The sequence below is a fragment of the Myotis daubentonii genome, chromosome 4 (assembly GCF_963259705.1).
Source record: "Myotis daubentonii chromosome 4, mMyoDau2.1, whole genome shotgun sequence".
Lineage (NCBI taxonomy): Eukaryota > Metazoa > Chordata > Mammalia > Chiroptera > Vespertilionidae > Myotis > Myotis daubentonii.
In genome coordinates this window covers 76,036,776-76,059,666 of record NC_081843.1, presented here as the reverse complement: position 1 = coordinate 76,059,666, position 22,891 = coordinate 76,036,776, and the positions used below count along the sequence as shown (strand labels likewise).

Below are 22,891 nucleotides of genomic sequence, written 5' to 3'. Positions count from 1 at the left end.
CATTGAGGAGACCCCAGACCCCGGCCAAGTTTCCTCCTGATGCTCCTACTGCGCCCTAAGCTTCCCCTCGACCGGAGTGCGGAGTGGGGGTAGGGGTCGGGGGAATGGTCAATTTAGCCCTGCCTAATGGCTTCCTGGAAGTCAAGTGAAGTTAACGGTCCGTCCCTGGCCCAGGGATAGGAGGCAAACTCTCCCTGGCAACCGCGGTTCAGCACTGAAAATTCCCTCTCTCGGGACCGGACTCGGGGCGCCGCCCCCAGGTGCGCAATGCGTAGTCACAGCCACTAATTAAGGACGGGTGCCCTTTCCTTCACTCTCACAAACTCAGAGCCCTGACTTCTTCAAAGTACCCGCCCCTGGGGGTGGCTTTATCTCCACCGACCCCGCAGCGCAGCCGGACCCCGCCCTCCCGGGGCGCTTCAGCCCGCCCCGGGGACGGAGTCGTGCGCCGCTCCCGCCTCCCCGCGCGCCGCGCCTCCCGCCCCGCGTTCCGCTCGTACTCCAGCCACGCCGCCGCCGGCACTGCAGCACCGGGGAGGAGGCGCAGGCGGAGGAGGGGCAGGCGGACCGCAGCGTGTGAGTCGGGAGCCACTTTGCCGCCCCTCCTCTCGCTGCTGACACGCCTGGAGGAGTCACCACTCCGTGCGCTGCGGGGAGCGTGGCAGACGGAGGCGGCCCGGGAGAGCGAGCCGGAGCGACGCCCGCGCGGTGGCGGCTGCAGCGCTGATAGCACCCAAGGCAGGGGGTCCCCAGCGGCCGGAGCGGTGAGTGAGGGACCCCGGCAGCGGTGGTGGGATTTCCCGCCGCTGCTTAATCTTCCTTCCGGACCCAGAGGCCAGGTGCCGCAGCCTTGGGAACTTTTGCAGCCTTGTGGAAGCGCAACTTTGCCCCGCCTGCGGGCGCCAGGTGCTGCCCAGCCGGGCACCTTTGCTGGGGCGGGACCGGGGAAGTCGGGGCATATACGGATGGTGTGACTTTCCCCACCCTCCCCCCAGTTGCCTGGGGTAGGTCAGGGGAGGTGGGCTCACTTTATCTCAGATTCCTGGGGGAAGTATGTGGGCAGCAGCGATGCGGGGGCCGCGCCCTCCTACTGTGGGGACCTACACGATCCTTGCTTGCCTGGTTCGACGGGCAGGAGGAGGCTGATTCCGCACTAGCAGCTCTAAGTCCCAGGCTGGGTGTTTGTCCAGTACCTCCATTCCAGCCTTGGGCTCAACTTTTCCGCGGGGATTCCTCTGCAGACGTGAGGGTGGCGGGAGAGCAGAGGCAGCCGCAGTGGGTACTGCGGGAGCCGAAAAGAACACGGGGAATTGAAAAACTGTTCCAGTAAGTCCTCGACGCGCCTGTCTAGCGTCTAGGGAGGGATGGAGAGAAGGACACGCGCGGGGCTGTGGCTGTAAGTGCCTGCGCGTCGCTACGCTGCGCCTGCATTCAGAAAAACCCTACCGAGCGCCCGCTGGGCTCCAGGTGAGGCTGAAGAGACGTATTGGTGTGGTGCTCCGTGGGGGAGAAAAACCCATCACATGTAAACAAACTACCGAGATAATTTCCAGTTGTGGTGCGGGCTTTGGAGACGATCACCCAATCCATTGACCCCTCTCTAAGAGGGCTCTTTCCCCTGGCCTGGGTTCTAGAACTGGGAAGACATGTCCCCAGCGTGTCGCGGGGAGCCCCCGGGCTGGGCCCACGAGGACTGCGGAATACGGTGATGAACTTGGTATGGGGAGGTGGGCACCCCGCCGCGAATGCACCACCCAGCGCATTTCTGTGGGCTTGCGGGGACCTCAGACGCCGGGCACCCGGGGACGGAGGGGGAGGGGCTGAGTCACTGGGCACCGGGGCCGGAGGTGCCGCCAGGATGGCCCGAGCGGGGGGTGCTCGCGTCACCCGCTACGTGTTCGAGTGATTCAAATGCAGACCCACGAGGGGCAGGCGGGGGTGGGCGGCGCAGGGGGAGGCAGGAGTCTCCGTCTGGGAGCGCGCGTGTGTGCGTCAGAGGCTCTCTGGTGATGGATGCCCGGCAGTGCACCGCTGCGACCCGCGGGCAGGCGGGGGCGGATGGACTCCGAGGGGGGGGGCGGGGGGGGCGCGGCGGCGGCGCGGGCGGCCTGGGAAGCCCCGCGGTCCGGGCTGCGGGCAGGTGGGCGGATCCGCAGTGCGCCGCAGCGCCGGGAAGGCGCCCCACCGGCCGGGCGCTCCCCCGGGGACCGAGGACGGGGGGCGTCTATTAAGGCGCCACCATAGGGACCCTATGGTCTCCTCTCTCGCAGGACCTCCTTCCCGCATACTTAGCTGACTGACAGCGCGAGAAAGTTGTTGTCGTTTAATTCTTATCCTTAATCCTGGAGGAGAATTGGCGTTAGTTAATCTCTTTGGCGTTCACTCGCAGGGGCAAATTACGGAAGGCCTCCTGCTGGCGGCGAGTTTTCCTGTGAAAGCTTCGGTGTTGAGGTGCATGGGATTCGGAGGAGCTAACTCGTTCCTTCACTGTTCTTCGGGCGTAAGCCTGAGAATGGCTTACAAAAAACGATGTGCTGCATCCTTTCTTTCCTGATGTAAAAATATACGTTAACAACAGCACAATGAATGCATTCCCTGGTAGAAAATAAAAAGCACAATCCGCGTTTCATTCTGTTTACTAGTATTATAATTATTATTTTTTTAAAGACCACACTTTCTGGAAAACGAATAGCAAAGGTTTTTTTCTGCTGGTTTTACTGAGTGAGCCCCAATCTGCAGTGTGTGTGGCAAAAGGAATGAAAGTGGGGGGCGGGAGGGGGGAGGGCAGAAAAGCAATGATCACACACAGTCCAGACAAAGATCCCAGCTCCCACCTTACCAGGTATTATGTTATGTCACTTTGGGCAAGTGATTTACCCTCTTGGGTTCATTTTGTACATGTGAGGAATGTGGAAAATAGCTCAAACTAGCTCGGATTACAGAGTTGTTTTGAGGACAAAAGAGATGGTCTCAGAGAGCTTTGGACATGCAAATTCTTTATGAATGCAAAATATTACGAAACACCGTCTCTTTAAAGAAAAATAAAACAATTTTATCTTTTAAAAAATTCTAGAGACTTTCTCCAGTACTGTTCCTTTAATGAAATTTGGCCTTCAGACTCAGCAGATGTAGACAATAGATTTTTCCTAATCGTCCAATATAACATCAAATGCCATTAGCTGCTGTCTGGAGAAGGAAAGGGGGGGGGGGCGGAAAGCTCTGGATTACACCTCAGTGTTGTGGTGATGTAGTGGAGAAATCGAATTTATTTTTAATGACCTAATGACAGTAAAAGTAGCTTCTCTGGTCTGACCAGCAGACTAGCCTAAGAGCTTATAGGGGGAAATCCTACTCATTATTAAATCTATAAGATTCCCTAAATGTGGAAGGTGCCTCAGAGAATGGGATACAAGTTCTTCCCCCAGATTACCGCAAAGGGCATCACAATGGGCATCCACAGTGGGCGTCATGTGACTGCAAGTACCAGAAAATCCATTTCCTATCATTAGGGATTATTACTTTTTACTCTGAGGTAAGCAAGCTTGTTGACATATTTCATAAATAAAGACATCTGATTTGTCAAAATGCTTCCTAACCAGCTCGCTGCATAGTTATTCATGTTATTCATACGTAATAACCAATATCTGTGAATAGTGAAAGCAGGAGGCTGCATCAGAGGAAAACCTAGCATTCACCTCTGTGCTTCTTGGTTCTACATTGCTGAAATTTCTGTCTGATCTGGTTTAGAACATGTATTTCATGGCCAGTTAATTTCACACAAAGGTATCATTTCTGTAAAGTCTGTTTGTAAACTTAGGAGAGGCAGTGCCCCAGCTGTGTGCAGCTTTGGTACAACATCCAAAATTGTTTTTGTTCGCTTTGTTTTTTTCAATTGCCAGCCCTACTGAGCAACCAGTGTAAAATGTTGCAGTGGATAGAATTTGGAGCTTTTTTCTTTATTTGAGACAGCTGAGAGTATCAATGGGGGAAGAGCCACTACTTTAATTCTTTCTGGAAATACGTCTTAATGGGATCTACAGACACCACTTAGTTTTATCCTGATGCCCCACTTAGGGACTATGATGATGGCTTCCCTGTTGGGAAGAATTGAACAAATGGGGAGGGGTGGATTTGGATGGCTTGGTCTTTTCTGGTCCTAATATTCTTTCCCTCCATGAAATGATGAAATATATGATGAGTTTTATTTTAAACTTGAACTTTGCTTACAAGTAGAATATAGGAAGTGATTTTGATGAAGTCGGATTGAAATTTTACTTGGAGCTATGGGCTCTGTTTCTGTAGAGGAAATGGTCTGTTGGGTTTTGTATTATGCCATTGGGAGCATTAATTAAAACATTTTAAAAGGTCAAATTTGAAAAACAATAATCCCAGCTTACTGTAAAGCAGATATTTAAATCAATTTAACATGACAACATTTAAAATGTTTTCTGTACTGCACACCATGCCTGCTCTATCTTTTCCCATGGACAGTATGTAATACAAATGATTAAGACCAGACACTAAGAACCATATTGATGAGCTTTTGTCTTCTCAGAGCACTTGGGCCCTCTTACAATTCAAGAGCACAGTGAGATTTAGGACAGATAGAATAAGTGCTTCTCTTGTCACTTGTCACTATTCGAAAATCCTATGAATTAGAATCTTAGAATCGTCAAATAGACCGCGCTTCTCAAATAGTTGCGTGTATCATCCCTTCCTGGGAAGCTTGTTCAAATGGAGATTCTGAGCCCTATCCAAGACATTCTAATTGAGTGGTTTTGTGGGTGGGCCCAGAATATGCTGTTTATCAAGCTCTGCCAAGTGGGTTGGATGCCATCATTATGGGACCACACTTGCAGGGACCCTTGACCTAGGCAGTGTGGCATAGAGCCAGAGCCCATGGACTTACTAAGCTATGTTGCTCTCTTTAACATTATTTCCTTGACGCCCTTAGAGAAGTCACATTCTAGCTAGCAAGACCGATTTGAAGATGACTAAATTCTTTGGTAAAAGTCAATAAGGCAGGGATTGGGAAGGACTCTGGAGACCATTGTGTAGTAGATGACATCAAAGAAGGGAGGGCACAGGCAGGAGGAGCATCATGTGTGACTGGCCAGTCTATTAGAGTAAAGACTGAAAACCTTAACCTACAAGGCCTGCAAGGCTCTGAACGGTCTGGCCCCTGCTCACTTCCATGACCTCATCTTGCAGAACCTCCCAAACCTTTCCCATCCTGGCACCCTTCACACGTCAGCCTCTTCCTGCTATGGCAACCTTATCACCTGCTCCAACCCACCTTCACCGTTTTAGCTCCTTGTGTTCTTCCGATTCTAGGCCGGTCTTCCCTTTCTGGGGAAGCCTCCCAAACCTCTCTCGTGAGGTTAAAATTCCCTTTCCTCTCACAGTGTACTTTTGCTTTTAAGTAAGGCTGTCAGAGAAAAATGGATGCTCAGTTACATTTGAATTCAGATTATGAACATACATTGTTCTTAAGGGCAGGTTGTTGTTTTGTCTTGCTGTGTTGTCTCTAGTGTCTAAAAAAGTATCTGGAACACAGCAGAAGCTCAATAAATGTTATGAGATAAATTAATGAGCTATTTGGGAAAAAATGGACAAGTTTCTTAACCTCTCTGAGCCGTCATTTTTCAGCTGTGAAAAGATGATTTTTGTACCTACTTTTTAGGATTGTGTATGAAGATTAAGTGGGAAAATATACATAAGCATGTTATTTTGTAGACACTGTACTTTGAAAAGTGGCTTTTCTTTCAAGGTCTTGTAAAATAAAAGGATTCCTTCTTAATGTAAGAAACCCAAACTCCTTTTTATTATAATGCAGTCTTGCTAGCAGACAGGTGTTTCCTGAACATTTACCAATGCAGGGTGCTCTGAGATTTACCTGGGCAGTTCTGGAGGAGTACCCATCGGCAGATGGTAGCACCCGGGGTCGGCTTCATGGGCTTTCGTCGCTGTGCAGTCACACAACCTCACATGCAAAAGGGACTCTGTGGCCCGTCTGGTGTGGCTCAGTGGTTGAGCGTCAACTCATGAACCAAGAGGTCACTGGTTTGATTCCTGGTCAGGGCACATGACCCAGTAGGGGGCCTGCAGGGGACAAAGCAGGCCAATCGAAGTTTCTCTCTATCCCTCTTCCTTCCTCTCTCTAAAAATCAATAAAAAACAAAACATATTAGAAGGGCTCTGTATTTGATTTATATGCTGCCATCACTACTTGAAATTCTTGGAACAGGGGCCCCATGTTTTTTTTTTCCTTTGGACCCTGCCAGCTATGTCGCTGGTCTGGGTGACCAGTACATGTTTGTATATAGCACATGCACTGGGAACATTATATTTAGTCTTCCTAATGACCCTGGGCCTCTCATTACTTAGAGAATTTGTGTTTTCCCCCAGATATGGCTTAGAATTGCCTGAACCAAATTCAATGCCCTTTGCACTACACCAGGACGGCCCCCAGTGTATCTAAACCTTTGCCTGAGCATCAGGGGCTCTAAAGGACTAGCCTTCGGTCTCTTATTTTAGGCCACTCCTCTGGATCCTCCCCATCTCTGCTCCTGAAGTTGCTGAATGATTGGAGCTTGAAGTTCCAGGCTGCCTTTGTAGGAGCACCAGCAGTGTGTTTTAGACGAGATCGCCTCAGTGTTCAGGTTTTAAAATATGCGGATTTACATAAGATAAATAGTGATCTTGAGGGGTTGAACTTTTCTAAGAGAAATATGAGATGTTTGTTCTTTGCTTTAAATGGCCCAGCTGAGTCATGCAGCGCAGGAGCCTCCGCAGCACCGAACGCCTTGCGCTTTGGCAGTGGGTGGAGAAGGTGACCCACTTTATCATTTCAGGCTTCGACGAGCTTGTTTTAGATGTACTCATTTTAATATTACTTTTTAGATGTTTTAAGTAAGCCATTTTTTATTCCATTTTGCACTTAAGTGTGTTTGTATTTAAGAAGCAACATTCTAATAATTCCACGGGGCCGTACTCATGTTTGCCCTCATACTGTTATTCTTTCCTACGCAGGACGGTATGCTCCAGTTCATGCACATCCAACACATTAGGAACTGCATTGAACACAAAAGTAAGCTAAGTATAAAGATGACTTTTGAAGTATCCAATTAAATCTGCAGCCTGGGTTTCCTGTTGGCCAATCAGTGTGGAGGTAGAGAAACATAGACCCACCGTAGATAGCACCCAGTCATTCTCTGGCTCTATTCTTAGCCCAGCTATGGATTCCCAGGCCGCTGCAGAGATTCCTCATGAGTTTTCTGAGTCCTCAGGGATCAGCTGCAGTCTGTGTTCCGGTTCCCTGCAGGGTTGATGGACTGCCTCTCACTGCCCAGAGTGCCCTGGCCCCAGAATTGCAGAAACTGCTGATGCTACTGAATCCTCTCATATCCCCAGAGAGTTTAGAGGACTGCATGGAGACTGGTGAGAGGACACTTCAAGTGACACAGCATCCTGTATTTTTAATCAGCAGTTCCCTCTGGCCATTGTCCTAGGACCATAAAAAGTGGGTCTCAAATTGCTGTTCACTTGGGATGAGCCTTTTCTCAGGAGACTTCGTAGGTCCTCCCTTCCACACATGTTCAGAGGTATCACAATATTAAGATAAATCATCAGAATTTTGTACAGGATGTTTGTGGCATTATTATCTGTGGTAGTGGAAAGCTGGAAACATCCTAAATTTCCATCAGAGGGTAACCAGGTCAATAATGAAATACTACATAGCCACTGAAACGAATGAAGTGAACCCCTATATATAATTAATATGAAAATATTTTGAAGAAATGTTATGAGTTTAAAATATAGCACTTTATTGACTAGAATATGTGCTATGCCTATATTTTTAAAAAATTAAGATATATTTAAAAGTCTGGAAGGATAAAGACCAAACAGTTATCTTGTGGGAGCAAGATAGAGAGAATCTTACACTTAGTACTTTATATATTTCTGAATTGCTTGAGTTTTCGACAATAATCACATATTACTTTTGTAATTAAGTCATTAGTAAAGGTGGTAAAAATTAATTTCAAGATGCTCCTAAGATGCTACTTTTCAAATATGTCTAAATATTATTTTTAGTGGCTAAAAAGCAGTGCTAGTTTTTCCCATGGAAAATTTTCTAGTCCATAATATAGGCAAGGTAATCAAAACTGTGAGAACATAAATTATATTGGTACTCAATAAAGCCATTTTCATTTTGAATGAAAAAAAAAAAAAAGAACCCACTTATAATCATTGAATGCAAGGATCCTTGAGAGGGACAGCTCATTGCTGACTTAGGTTATTAAAGCTTCCCCTACTCCCCCACCTCTGTTCTCAATAAATCTTATGTGTTCAATAGCTGTCAAAAGCCTGTATTACTACTCAGAATATTTTGCTTTTAGGGACATTTTTCATTCTGCTATGTCTGTGTATTTGAGGGAATTGGAGATGGGCAATTTTTTATCTTCTCCTAGAAAGTCCTCCCTCCCACTATTGATCCTCCCCCACTACTAACATTTGTCTGTGGGAAAGGCTCCTAGCTGTTCTTCAAGCCTCAGCTTAAAATTTCATGACCCTCTATGGTAGAATTCAGGGCCCTTTATCTCTCTCAGTCCCGTGTAGCCACCACTGTGGGAGAGCTTCCCCTGCTTTGTCATCATGTCCTCTCTACATGTGTTTTCCTGCTGCATTCTGAGTCCCTTGAACCTCAGGGGAGAGCGCCAAGTCACTGAGATCTTTGTAACTCTCAGTGCTGGACACATAACAGCTAAAAATATTTTAAATAATTTTTAAACCTTTTAAATTGAAATCTAGAGGTGAAAGTGCATGTTTTAAAAGGGTATATAACTCAATTGGTTTTCACAAACTGGGCATATCCCTTTAACCAACACCCAGCTCTTGAGAGAGATTATTCCCAGTGCTCCAGAACCCTCTTGCATGTCCTTTCCAGCCATAATTCCCTTCCACTTTCCTGACTTCAGTCCTTTGGCAATGCCTAACAACGCTCTCCTGCTCCCATGGACTTCTTTCCGGCCCACTATCTGGGAAACTGGTTGGCAGAGCCTTACCACTGCTGATGGACATGACAATGCCCAGGATGCTGTCTCTAGATGCCCACACTTCCAACCCACGGGGTGCCAGAGGCAGAGTAAAGGTCCCTAATTTATTCCATCCTCCTCTGGGCTACCAAGCAGCTCTGCTCCTGACCTTAGACTTAGTCCCTCATGAGCATTTCTGTCATTTGACTCTCACTTGTATCAGAACGGATGTTTCCTTCTGTTTCCAATTTACTAAAATTTCTTATGAATGTGTCTGAAGTTTCATCTAATGCTTTTAAGTCTCTAATTACAAAATCATTTCTTTTTAATAGCTAAAGTCTCCAGAGTTTCTGTTTCTTCTTATGTCAGTTTTGGTAAACGACATTTTTAAAAAAGAAATTTGTCGATTTTTATCCAGGTTGTCAAATTTATTGCATAGTTATTTATAATCACTGTGTGGTGTGTTTTTTTATTCTGTGAACTCTGTGATTCTTGCATTGAATTGTGTTTTCTTCATTGCTTTAAATACTTAGAAGCTCAATCATTTTTTAAAAAATATATATTTCATCGATTTTCTACAGAGAGGAAGGGAGAGGGATAGAGAGCCAGAAACATCGATGAGAGAGAAACATCGATCAGCTGCCTCCTGCACACCCCCCACTTGGGATGCACCCACAACCAAGGTACATGCCCTTGACCGGAGTCGAACCTGGGACCCTTGAGTTTACAGGCCGACGCTTCATCCACTGAGCCAAACCGGCCAGGGCTCAATCAATTTTTTTTGTAAAGACTCTAGAATTCGAGAGTCCTGTGGCATTACTTTAAGACCTTTAAAAATGAATATGAATTATTTAAGATGTGTTACTTCCTACTTTGTAGGGGTTGTAGTGGTCTCTTAGTTCTGGCAAAAGATTAACTTCTCTTTGAAGTCAGATAAATTATCATGCAAGATACTTTCTCTAGGAAGCCAGACAGCAAATTATCATGTTGGATATTTTTAGTGGTCCATAGAATGGCTTCTGTCAATATTCTCTTATGTAAAAAGAATGAGAACATATATCAAATGGTGTATCTTTGTTGCTCAATATATCTTTGATATGTTAAAAAAAAAGATGTATTTTCTATTTAATTTGAACATGGAATAATTTCCTTTGGTTATATGCAAGTTTTTAAACTCACTATTTCTTTATCATGGAATAACAGCTCTAAAAATAACAGAACATTAATAACCAGATAGGATGACAGATAAACTTAATTAAAAAATATCTAAGTGAGAGAACCCAGGTTTGCAGGTGATACCAATTTATTTCAAAGCAAAAATGTTTGATAAAAATGAAATACTCATGCCCTGGCCCATGGCTCAGTTGGTTGGAGCATTGTCCTATATACCTAAAGGTTTCGGGTTCAATCCCCAGTCGGGGCACCTATGGGAGGCAACTGATTGATGTTTCTCTCTTACATTGATGTTTCTCTCTCTCCTCTTCCCCTTCTCTAAAAATCAATAAAAACATATCCTTAGGTAAGGATTAAAAAATGTTTTAATGAAATACTCATGGGCTTGCTGTGGGTCTACTGATTATTTAATGCTATATGTTTTTATAATCTGCAAGGGAAATGAACCATGATTTGAATTTTGATGACAAGGGTTTTATGTTGTGACAACCATAGGTCTTATTTAATTCCTATTACATCTCTGCCTGCCTTTATATGAATTTGTCAGAATATGGCAGATTTTGCATATTCTGTCCTTCAAGGTGATTGTAGGGGAATCTGAGCTCATGGAATACACATTGCAATGGCTTGTTGGCGGGCCCTTCTACATCTCAGCAACTCATAAGGCTAGTGACTCAGCATTGTATGTTTACATAGAACTGGTTATCTTCTGCCTTTTCCCTGAACCCCACCCATTCCTTCTTTTTCCTAATATCCAGCCATTCCCTGTCCAACATCATGAATTTCTCATTGACTTTTCTATTCCTCCTTTAGCCATACTTGCCTCCGCTGGGCTGGGTGGGCAAGTATTTGTCAGACATTTATTGCTACATCAAGATGCCTAATCAGACCCTCCAAAAGTTGCTAACTTTAAGCACTGATAATTTCTGTTCCCCCATGCACCTGTGGATTGGCTGGGGGCTGGATGGTCTAGGTGGAGCTTGCTGAATTTTCTCCAAGTCGCAGGTTAGGTTCAGGTTTTTAATCCTAGTTGGAATAATTGGCTGTCCAGTTCATGGGGTTTTTTTTTTGCATGGAGATGGCAGAAGTACAAGAAAGGTGGGTGGAAACATGTGATGCCTCTTAAGCCTAGGTTCAGAACTGGTGCCTGCCACTACAGCCCACGTTCCACTGATCAAAGACGTGCAAGGCATAGCACAGTTCCATAGAGCAAAGCATTGCCTCACTTACGGCACCGCTTTCCAATGTCCCAGCAGACATCCATTTAGGTGAAAATTGTCTTTCTAATAAGTGAAGCCTGGAACTTTTTATGTTTTATATATAAACACAAGTATTTTACTCATAACATTTTATGTAGTCAAAAATATGTATTTTTCAGTAGTGAAACTACTAATAAATCAAGGAAAGATTGTGTTTTGTTTTGTTTCAAGTCATTTTAAAAATCACATCAGTGGTGACAAGCACTGTGATATTTAAGTTGCTAATAAGCTCACCTCTATTTGTCTGCATTGGTGTTTGTTGCATTCATGGTAAGTTTACATTTAGAAGCAAACAGCTCATGTCTTCACTTTGTATTCTACAGTTGTTCCATGGGATATTTACATATTTAAAAACATGATTTATTATTTCTTCTATTTCTCCTTATTACCGTTAGGGCATTATATAAGGATTTTGAATTTATGTCTGCAGGTAAGGTTATTTTATCTATGAAAATTATTTAATAAGGCTTTGCAAAATACATGTTTTTGGTAGGGCTGTTGGCTGTTCTAGATTCCCCATTTTAGCAGCACGTGTAATGAGCTGACGTGTAATGTTTGGGGGTGGGAAGGGGCAGGTTGTGACACAAGGAGGGCTTTTCCATCTTAGCATTGTGTCTGAAGGAACCGTGCTCTTTCAGTAAAGATCGCCACATATTCTTCCAGCAGTGGCTGTGAAGGGAGGTAGGATGTGGGGGGGGGGGGGGGGGGGCCTGCCTACAGAAATGGTATATCTGTAGAGAATATACAAGCCTTTATCATACTTCTACTTCGAGGCGCACCCCTAATGCAAGCAGTCGGGGGACTTGGGCTGTGAAGGCACTGAGTGTTTACTACGCTACTTGAATCTTGATTGTGAAGGGTGAAAATAGGGTAGCCACGTGGTCGGCAGACTGCGGCCCCTTGAGTGTGGCTCTTCCACAAAATACCACGTGTGAGCGTGCACGTACAGTGCAATTAAAACTTCGTGGCCACACTGAAGGGGCCAAAGAGCCGCATGTGGCTCGCGAGCCGTGGTTTGCCGACCACGGGGGTAGCCAATTGTTCCAGGTAGAATTAGAAAGCTGAACCTAGCCTGCAACTGTGAGAAAACCCAGAAGAGAGAAGAAACAAACCAAGTGTTCCAAGATGGCTGCTCCAACAACTGCGGGAGATGCCCAGTGGTAATCTGGTGGTTTCTTCCTAACCTTGTTTTTAAAATCCCATTATTCTCTGAGGTCACTGCCAGACAGTGCTTCCTGTGGGGTTCTCCTGCCAGAGTTTTCTGTGTATGAGGGTGAGAGCCCCCTGAATTGCTTCCAGAATAGACTCTGACAAAAGAGGGAGTGAAAACTTGGCAACCTATCTTGATCCATAGTTCAAGGATCTGAATATTTTCCTATCAACTGAAAATGCTGTGAGGGTAATTTAGAAGAAATAAATCAGAAGACAGTGAAAGAGGGATCCAGGAATAATATATGATGCTCTGTGTGCCTTTTAATCTAAAGTTGGAACATTGATAAGGGCACACACTCTTTATCTATGGCAAGCAGAGGACATTGTTGTTGGGACAGGGCTCGCTTCATTTATTGATAAATACATTACCGCTGATTGTTTGCCCAAACATTCATTACTGTGAACCTGACTATGTAATGATCATGCCTGCCTTTTGGGATACAAATGTGCATGAATAAAGAGGTTTGATAATATTCAAAGGGAGTGAATTTTAAAAAATCCAAACCTATAAAGGTCAACATTCACTTCCCAGCAAGCCCAAGGAGAAAAGCCAATGTTTAATATATTTGATGTGAGACATAGGGATATAACCTATCTTACACCTACAGCTTTATCTAACATCAAAAGAATTACGTGATTCTTCTTAAGGGCAGACAGCAACAAAACCCACTGGGAGATTTGGAGACATTTGAGCTCCACCCACATTACACAGATGGAGCCTGAGCCAAGGTTAAAGGGATATTTTACAATAAAGGTCTAATCCAGTTTAGTCCCAATTTTTTGGTATTATGCACTCCCTAATTATTATCATACTAGAGGCCTGGTGCATGAAATTTGTGCACGGGAGAGAGGGGGGCGCGGGAAGGGGGGGGGTCCCCTCAGCCCAGCCTGCACCCTCTCCAATCCAGGATTCCTCTCACAATCCTGAACCGCTGGCTCCTAATTGCTCACCTGCCTGCCTGCCTGGTCGCTCCTAACTGCCCCCCTGTGCTGGTCTGGTCACCTGTAACTGCTCCCCCCGCCGGCCTGGTCAGCCCCAACTGCCCCCTCTGCTGGCCTGGTCGCCCCACGCAGCCTGCGTGTTCAGTCGTTTGGTCGTCCCTCACTAACCCCCATGCTGGCCTGGTCGCAGGCAAACATCTTGTGAGGGTGTGAGGGTTAATTTGCATATTACCTCTTTATTATATAGGATTACACAATTGCTGTGCTGATTACCACATCAGGCATGTGGTGTGTAACATCATATTCATTTAATAAAGCTTCTAAATAAGATGGAACTTAACATTTCATGCTATATGCAGTTGCTGGTTTAGAGATTTTTTTTCACTTAGACCAGCGGTTCTCAGCCTGTGGGTCGCAACCCCTTTGGGGGTCGAATGACCCTTTCACAGGGGTCGCCTGATACCATTGGAAAACACATATATGATTGCATATTGTTTTTGTGATTAATCACTATGCTTTAATTATGTTCAATTTGTAACAATGAAATTGGGGGTCATCACAGCATGAGAAACTGTATTAAAGGGTTGCAGCATTAGGAAGGTTGAGAACCACTGACTTAGACGATTTTGAAATTGGGTACTACAAAATTTTTAAAAATCAGATGATGAACTACCTTTGTCTAAAATTAAAATGCAATAGAGTGTGCACTTGAGTTCTTGGGGCCCCAGTGATGTTTCTGAAGTTACTTCTAACCTCCTACTGGGAATATTAGCACTTTCTTTTGCTGGTATGTGTGTGTCTGTGGGAGAGAGAGAGAGAGAGAGAGAGAGAGAGTGTGTGTGTGTGTGTGTGTGTGTGTGGTCTTCATTTCCTCTACTGATATTGATGGGTTGTGACATCTTCACTCAGGAAACCATGACAATGTTAAGTGCCTTCTCAGGGTCTTCTGACCAGATTGTATCTTTCTGGTAGGAGGGGTTTGCGCCCTCCCTCGAAGGATAACTGACCACTGATTTTCAGTCTGGCTGACATATGACAACACAAAATTCTCTTCTTAATGGTTTTCACTGTCTCTTTGACTGACAGTCTTGGAGATCGGTTTGTCTAGTTTCCCAGGCGGCACTCTGCTTGTCCTCAGCCCAGAGGCCTTTTGGGTTTACATTCAGGAGAGTTCAGCTTACCTTCTATTAATGGAGAGAGCAATTTATGATGAGCTTTTCTGATCATAAAAGATTTTCCTCCTTTTTATCCAGGCTGAATTTTTCATTCAAAATTCCAAACTTAATTCTAAGAATTAGCCTGTGTCTCTGTGTGTATATTTCTTAGACTAACAGATTTCTCATGTCTCAGAAGAGATAAAATGGGGAGTTGGCAGTCAGATGTGAATTCTGGTTTTTAGCTGGATTTTTAAAATGTGCCAAAAGTCTCTGAATGGACAGCCCTGTCAGCAAATTGGCCATAATATTTTATTTGTAAAACGCTCAGCAAATATTTATAGTGTCAATAAATTAGCAAATGCTTATTAACGTTGTTCAATGTTAGGATAATTAGAAAAGGAGGAGCTTTAGATAAATCCTGACATTTGTTATTTAGACCTGATTCATGTAAATCTGCCTTGTTATTCATCAGGGGGCTAAGGTTAACTATTAATTTATTTGTTTTGTTTGTTAGCCCAAAAACTACAGATATACTCAATGAAATAAATGCAGCTTTATAGTACATAATGAAAACTGGCAGCAAAACTGCTTTAATCCAATTTAGCACTGTTATTGCTCTTAAAGAGTACACTTTCCTATAAGATCATAAAAGATACTTGAACTTATCTGGAGGTAAGACGACAGATATGTTTTTTTAATAACAGTCTTTGAGTATTTAAAAGTTAAATGCACAAAAGATGATGCCTACCTTTTCTTTTCTTCTTAAGAGGAAACAGGAGAAAATTGACGAGTAGAAAATTGAAATATTTTTTTAATGAAAGAGAAATTTCAATTCAATTTTAGTCAACAAATTGGCCATCTCCCTTATGCAAGGGATAGTGTGTGCTCCTTAGGAAAAATGAGATAGATAGGGTATAGCCTGGGATCTCAAGCACATAGACCTGGGAGGGGGGCTCAGATGGGTTACATAGCAGAACTGTGAAAGGAAGAGTGGGAGTTCAGTAAAAGCAACCCAACACGCTGCGGTGGTCAGTATATTTGCTTAACGAAGGGTTTCTCTGTCTCAGCTCTATTGACATTTGGGCCAGACAATTTCTTGTTGTAGGGCTCTGTGCTGTGCATTGTAAAGGATGGTTAACAGCCCCTCTGGCCTCTACCCATTAGATGCCAGTAGTCGAGTTATATTCTCATTTAATATCGGAAAACATTTTAAAAAAATATTTTTATTGATTTCAGAGAGTATTTTCCCTCCAGTTTTCACAACCAAAAATATCTCCAAACATTGTCAAATGTTCTCAGTGTAGAAGAAGGTAGTGTGCAACATCGCCCCAGTGGAGAATCACTGATTTACGGAATAAAAAATAATCTGCAAGAGCAATCACATTTGAGATGTACCCTAAAGGGCAGATGCAGTTGTTTGGGCATTTTGATGGGAGGGAAGTATCTTTATCAGAACTGCACATTTAGAAAGATGAGTTTGAAGTCAGGTGTGCAGTGGCTTAAAGTAGAGAGAGTCTTGAGGTAGAGATACCAGCTGGGAGTGGCCAGTTGCAGTGACATCACATAGGTGGACCCCTTTCTCCATTTGTTCTGTGAAACAGCCCACACCTCTCTTGTGCCTCCGTTAAGTGGTAGGCACGGCTCCAGCTGCTGGAAGTAGCACAGCCAACAAGACAAAGTCCCTGTTCTCTGGGAGCTTACATTCCAGAAGAGGAGGAGACCGACACAACACATAAAAACGAAACTCAAAATACTTATAAAATTGTAAAACAGTTTATGTGATCATTGGTGACTAGAGAGGCTGCTAATATTAGTGATAAAACTTATAATTAAGATACAGTAACAACTTTGTTGCAGTGAAATTACATTTACATCAACATTTATTAGAAATCTCTTCTCTAGGTGCCCAAAAATAGAAGTAAAATAGAATGTATTTCTTCCCTGTTGACCTATGAAAGTATCTGTTTTGAAGAACATTCTTTTCTACGTTTATTCAATGGAAAGGGATTTTACTTGTGGCTATTGGACATTTGGACAGTTCCTTTTAAAACAGTGTTGTCATATGTCAGCCAGGCTGAAAATCAGTGGTCAGTTATGCTTCAAGGGAGGGCGCAAACTCCTCCCAGCAGAAAGAAATTATCTACCCAAAAGACCACTAGAACATGTACCTGGTCAAATAAAACTGATAAACAGTAACCATAGGTATTGCTTAAATATCTTAATTTGGAACAGTATGTTCTTGCTGATAAATATCACACAAAAATCACTATATTTGGATATCCTTAAAAATAATCTCATGAAGGGAAAAGAAAGACTTCTGATAGATTCTGTGTGGTGTGTGCGTGTGTGTTTAACGTAACCATTTCCATTTGGTGATAGTTATCAACCTTCAATGTAAGGTTATTATGGTTCCAGCACATGCCAAGCCATGCTTCTAGGCACTTGTTATTTAGTTTTTATTGCATCCGGAGTCCAGGCCACTATAATCTCTCCTGTGGAATACAGATTCCTAGGAGGCCATTAGTTTTGTCCTTCTTTAATCCATTATATGTTGTAAAGCACAAAAAGACAACATTCATTTTCATGTTAAAAATCATTAATGGCCCTAGCCTGTTTGGTTCAGTGAAAAGAGCATCAGCCTGCGGACTAAAGGGTCTTGGGTTCAGTTCCAGTCAAGGGCATGTGCCTTGGTTGCAGGCTCGATCCCCAGCCTGGGTCAGGCGCGTGTCTCTTTCACATCGATGTTTCTCTCTCTCTGCCTCTCCCCCTCCCTTCCACTCTCTCTAAAATTCAATGAAGAAATATCCTCAAGTGAGAATTACACACACACACAAAATCACTAATGGCCCTGGCCAGGTAGCTCAGTTGGTTGGAGGGTCATCCCAGTATGCCAAAGTTGCAGATTTGATCCACAGTCAGGGCACAAACAGGAATCAACCAATGAATGTATGGGTGGGTGGAGCAACAAGTCCACGTGAATGTTTATGTAGGCTTTACTCGTGTCTCCAAAACTTGGAAACAACCCAAATGTCTTTCAGCTGATGAATGGTTAACAAATTGTGGTTTATTTACACAATGGAATACGAAATAATAAAAAAGGAACAACTACTGATGGATGCAACAAGAAGGATGAATCTCAAATGCATTATGCTAACTGAAAGCAGTCAGACACTGAAGCTACATAGTGTATGATTATCGTTACTTGACATATTGGAAATGGCAAAAAATGGTTGCCAGGGGCTGGAGTCAGGGGAAGGGTTAATTGCAGATGGGCTTGGGGAATTTGGGGGGTGAGAGAACTGTTCTATATTTTGATTATGATGTGTGTTTGTCAAACTTGGAACATTATATACAAAAAGGGTGAATTTTACTTCATGTAAATTATACCTTAACAAAAGAGCCTAAAACAATTTAATGTGTTGTGTCTCCAAGTAACTTTTACATATCACCTAGATTTGTTCCTGATTTGGTTTCCCTGTCCTTGGCGCCTCCTATCCTTGTCTTCAATAACTGGCTCGTCTCCCAGCTCCCCCATTGCTCTCTGGATGGACTCTTGCTCCTGTTAATTGACTTTAGCTCCACCAGGCACTCTCCTCTGATCAATTACATAAAATTGACTTCCTCAGAGCTAATCCCCAGCAAACCTGTGTTTTGATCTCATTATATTCTGATCGGAAACCAGTGAATGCCAGTTTTTTACTCCTTGCCCATTTACCTAGAAGAGCATAGGTTCCTACCACCATTCTCCTTGGCATGTTTGTTTCCACTGGCTCACCCATGCCCCTGAATGATGGTGTCTGGCTTTATCTAGGTTTTCAATGGACATATGGATGAGATTTTTAGCAGATTATAACTTGGGTCATGATATAATTTATTGTTCAAATGAGAACATTTTAGTTTAAAAGGTGGTGGGGTACTATTAATAATTATTCTAGGACAGTGATAGCGAACCTTTTGAACTCGGCGTGTCAGCATTTTGAAAAACCCTAACTTAACTCGGGTGCCGTGTCACATATAGAAATTTTTTGATATTTGTAACCATAGCAAAACAAAGACTTATATTTTTGATATTTATTTTATATATTTAAATGCCATTTAACAAAGAAAAATCAACCAAAAAAATGAGTTTGCGTGTCACCTCTGACATGCGTGTCATAGGTTCACCATCACTGGTCTAGGATATCAGGTGTAAACTATAATTGTCTCAGGAATCTAGGACATATGGTCACAGCAATTACATGGCACAGATATACTGTATAGGTATTCAACAATTATATTCACTTTTAAGGTGGTTAAGTTAAAAGTGGCTATATAAGCAGTTCTTCACCCATTTTTCTTCATGAATTGCATGGCACACTGCTATGGGCATACTCAGCTACAATTCCTGGTTAAAACATGTAATTCCGCTGCTTTTTTTCCTACTAGAGGAGCTACGTCAGAATGCAAATCAATGTGAGTTGATACTTTAGGACAGTGCTTGTCACATTTTACTGTGTGTACAAACCACCTGAGGATCTTGTTAAAATGCAGATTCTGATTCAGTAGGCCCGGGTGGGGCCTGACATTCTGCATTTCTAACAAGGTCCCAGGTAATGCCAATGCTGCTAGTCCACAGAGCAGTCTTTGAGAAGCAAGGAAAACTTTGAAAGCCACTGGCCAGTTTGGAAATTTGATTTGTTGATAAGGCAAAGCACCTGATTGCTTATCTGATGGCTAGGCACTCAAGTATTGAGACACTAAAACAAAGATCTGTCGAGCCATTGTAATTAAATGTTTTGGTCCAATAAAAAAGCAGGAAAAAGTCACTCTATATTTCTTGATGAGGTTTATGCAGCCAAAGGCAGATGAGACCATTCATTGCTTCTCTTTAGTATAAGAAAGCTTGAGGGAAATAGCTATATTTTTAAAGAAAATGGTTTTCTGATATTAAATTGAATTAAATTAAAATGTTTTCAGCCCAGCTGGTGTGGCTCAGTGATTGAGCATTGACCTATGAACCAGGAGGTCACGGTTCCATTCCTTGTCAGGGTTGCAGGCTTGATCCCCAGTGGGGGGCATGCAAGGGGCAGCCAACAATGATTCTCTCTCATCATTAATGTTTCTATTTCTCTCTACTTCTCCCTTACTCTCTGAAATCAATAAAAATATTTTTTAAAAATGTTTTCAGATATTAAATGAGAATATAACCTCCATTATAACCTTACATTGAAGGTTGATAACTATCACCAAATGGAAATGGTTATGTTAAACACACACACACACACACACACACACACACACACACACACACGCTCGCGCGCGCGCGCCACACAGATCTATCAGAAGTCTTTCTTTTCCCTTCATGAGATTATTTTTAAGTATATCCAAATTTAGTGATTTTTTGTGATATTTATCAGCAAGCAACATACTGTTCCAAATTAAGATATTTAAGCAATACCTATGGTTACTGTTTATCAGTTTTATTTGACCAGATATATGTCCTAGTGGAATTCTAGTTAGATAATTTCCCCACAGATTCTGCATTTAGTACAGTGTAGAAGAAGTTCTATTGGGTGGTTTTGATCCCTAAGAGATGAATCACAAATGTAAAAAATGAAATTATGGATGTATAAAAACTCAACAACAAGAAGTTAGGACTCTCTGTTTCCTCATAGAGCTAAATTAGATTAATGACCTGTCCAACATTGATTTATTATATGCATTCTTCACATTGTTGTCTTCTTTTATCAGTTTTAAACATGTGCAGATATACACTAACTGCTTTCTGGTTCTGTTTTACTATCTAGTTTAGACACATTAACTAGTTTATTTCTGAGAAAGTCATAGATGCCAAGTAAATAACAAGTAATAGATTTAAGTGAGGTTTTTTAAAATTTAACTTTCAGTGTTTTAGTTTCCTATTAGCTTATAAATTTGTTGAGTTCTGTCACTTCTCTGTGAAAAATGCAAACCATTTTATGGAGCACAAAAGTAATAATTTATATATTGAAGTAAAATCCTCAACCAAAATTGCTACTCTCAAAATTCATAGTAATTGCATAATAACACTGATAGCCATTCATGCCAACTTTAGTATCAGGTAATACAACTCAAAAGCTGACAGTTTTTGGAGAGCTTTTACGCCAGCTTTCTGATTAATAGGTGAAGAAAAACAGAACAAAAGCTGCTAAAACACTTACCTAACTATGTAACCAGTTAGTGACAAAGGCAGTATTGGAATCCAGCATCCTTCATTCATAGTTCAATGCTGTTTTTACATGGCCTCCTGTTTGTTTTCATTTTGTATTATGTGTTTTTTTTAAATGTTCAACGTGTCACCATATTTGATAAATTTTAAAGAAAAGCAGAAATTATCTACAGAAAGTATCAATGAGGTATCAAGGATGCATCTAGGTCTCTAAAATGGGCATTGAGTTTGCTCAAGGTTTACCAAAATGATTTCTCTCTACTACTTTTACTTGCCTCTGTCACCCTCCGAAGAAATAGAGGAAAAGAACATGAACATCTGCTTTCAATCATCCATGGACTTCTTACTGAAATTAAGTAAGAAATGTCAAACATCAAAATAGAATTCAGCAGGGGGGAGTGACAGGCTATGTGGTGGCTGTGGGTAGCACTGTGAGCATTTGTATATGGCCCCATGGACATAATGGCTATTCACTGTTGTCATGGCAGTCAAAATTAGCCAGTTTGGAAAGGAGCTGGCCAGAGTGCTGAAATGCCTGCTTTTTGGGGGGTGGGGGCGGGGCCAACAACAACAACAACCCCTAGAACAGCACTTCCTGAACTTATTGATCATGGAACAACTGGAACTAAATCCAGTGGACAGTTACCAACTCTTACCTTTTGTTACCCATCAGCAACTTTTGCCACAGTTGATCATTCCCTCCTTGTGCTAATTGTTAAGATACGGGCTCTCATTAGAAGTGACAGTTTCTTCCACTTGCCACCTATGATTCAGAGGGAGATGGCCTTGCTGACACCTTGCTTCCATGCTTCTAGTCTCTATCCGTACTGTGAGAGGATACATTTCTGTTGTTTTAAGCCACCAGGTTTATGGTAATTTTTGGCAGGCCTGGGAAAATAATGCCCTGCCTCATCATTGCCCTGTCAGAGACATAAGCGCCAGGTGGCTGACAGCCCTTTTTAGAAAAGGGTTCCCGGACCTACGAGGTCCCTCCTTTTCGCTCAGAGACACCAGCACCAGCTGAGCAGCACCTGCTTCTCAGGTGTCTGAGCTAATCTCTGTGGGGCCCTTCCTCTAGGCATATTTCATAATTCTTCCAGCCCTAGAGGTGCTTGGTTTTTCTCTTTCTTTTCTTGCAGTTGCTACCTCATTTTGGAGATCTGAGGGGCAATTATTTCAGGGAAACATTAATTAAATGCTTTATAATTCATAAGTAGAATCAAATGTAGGTTCATTTCATATACAGCCAGTTTCCTAATAGAGTGGGTGCTATGGGTTAAATTGCATCCTGCCCTAAAGAAGTGGAAGTCCTAGCCTCTGGTACCTGTGAATGTGACTACTTGGAAGTAAGGTCTTTGCAGATATAATCAAGTAAAGGTCATTAGAGTGGGCCCTAATATGACTGGTATCCTATAAGAAGAGGGACATTTGGACATAGAGCACAGGGAGACTGCCCTGGGATGACAGAAGCAGAGACTGAACCGATGCAGCTGCTGGCCAAGGAGTGCTGAGGGTTGGTGGCCACTGTGAAAAGCGAGGAAAATGCAAGGAAGGAGTCTCTTCTACAGATCTTAGAGGGAGTGTGGCCATGCTGACACCTTGATTGCAGACTTTTAGCCTCTAGAACTGTTGTTTTATGCCACCTGATTTGTGTACTTCGTTCCAGCAGCCCTAGGTTTACTATACTTCTGAACTTGCTTAGTAGTTTCAATTGTGTGTTGTTGTTTTTTTAGTGGAGTCCTTAGGATTTTCTATATGTAGGATACATTATAGTAGAAAACTAATACAATGGTTTGTACCTGGGAAATAGATATTTCAAGACATAATGACTTAAGTCAACTCTGATTTTCCATAGAAATAGAATAACAATTAGGTTTACATCTTGTTACCAACTGCTCTTCAGAGGAATGACTGTCCACAGTGTTT

The 22,891-nt window shown here is 43.0% G+C and overlaps 1 protein-coding gene across 1 annotated transcript in view; it reads left to right on the top strand.

Annotated features, from left to right (window-relative positions):
- Positions 1-509: 509 nt before the first annotated feature.
- SV2C (synaptic vesicle glycoprotein 2C) overlaps positions 510-22,891 on the top strand; it is a 161,223-nt gene continuing 138,841 nt past the window's right edge. The window contains exon 1 of the mRNA XM_059694290.1: positions 510-764. The gene's annotated coding sequence lies outside the window, so the exon portion shown is untranslated. The remainder of the gene's footprint in view (positions 765-22,891) is intronic.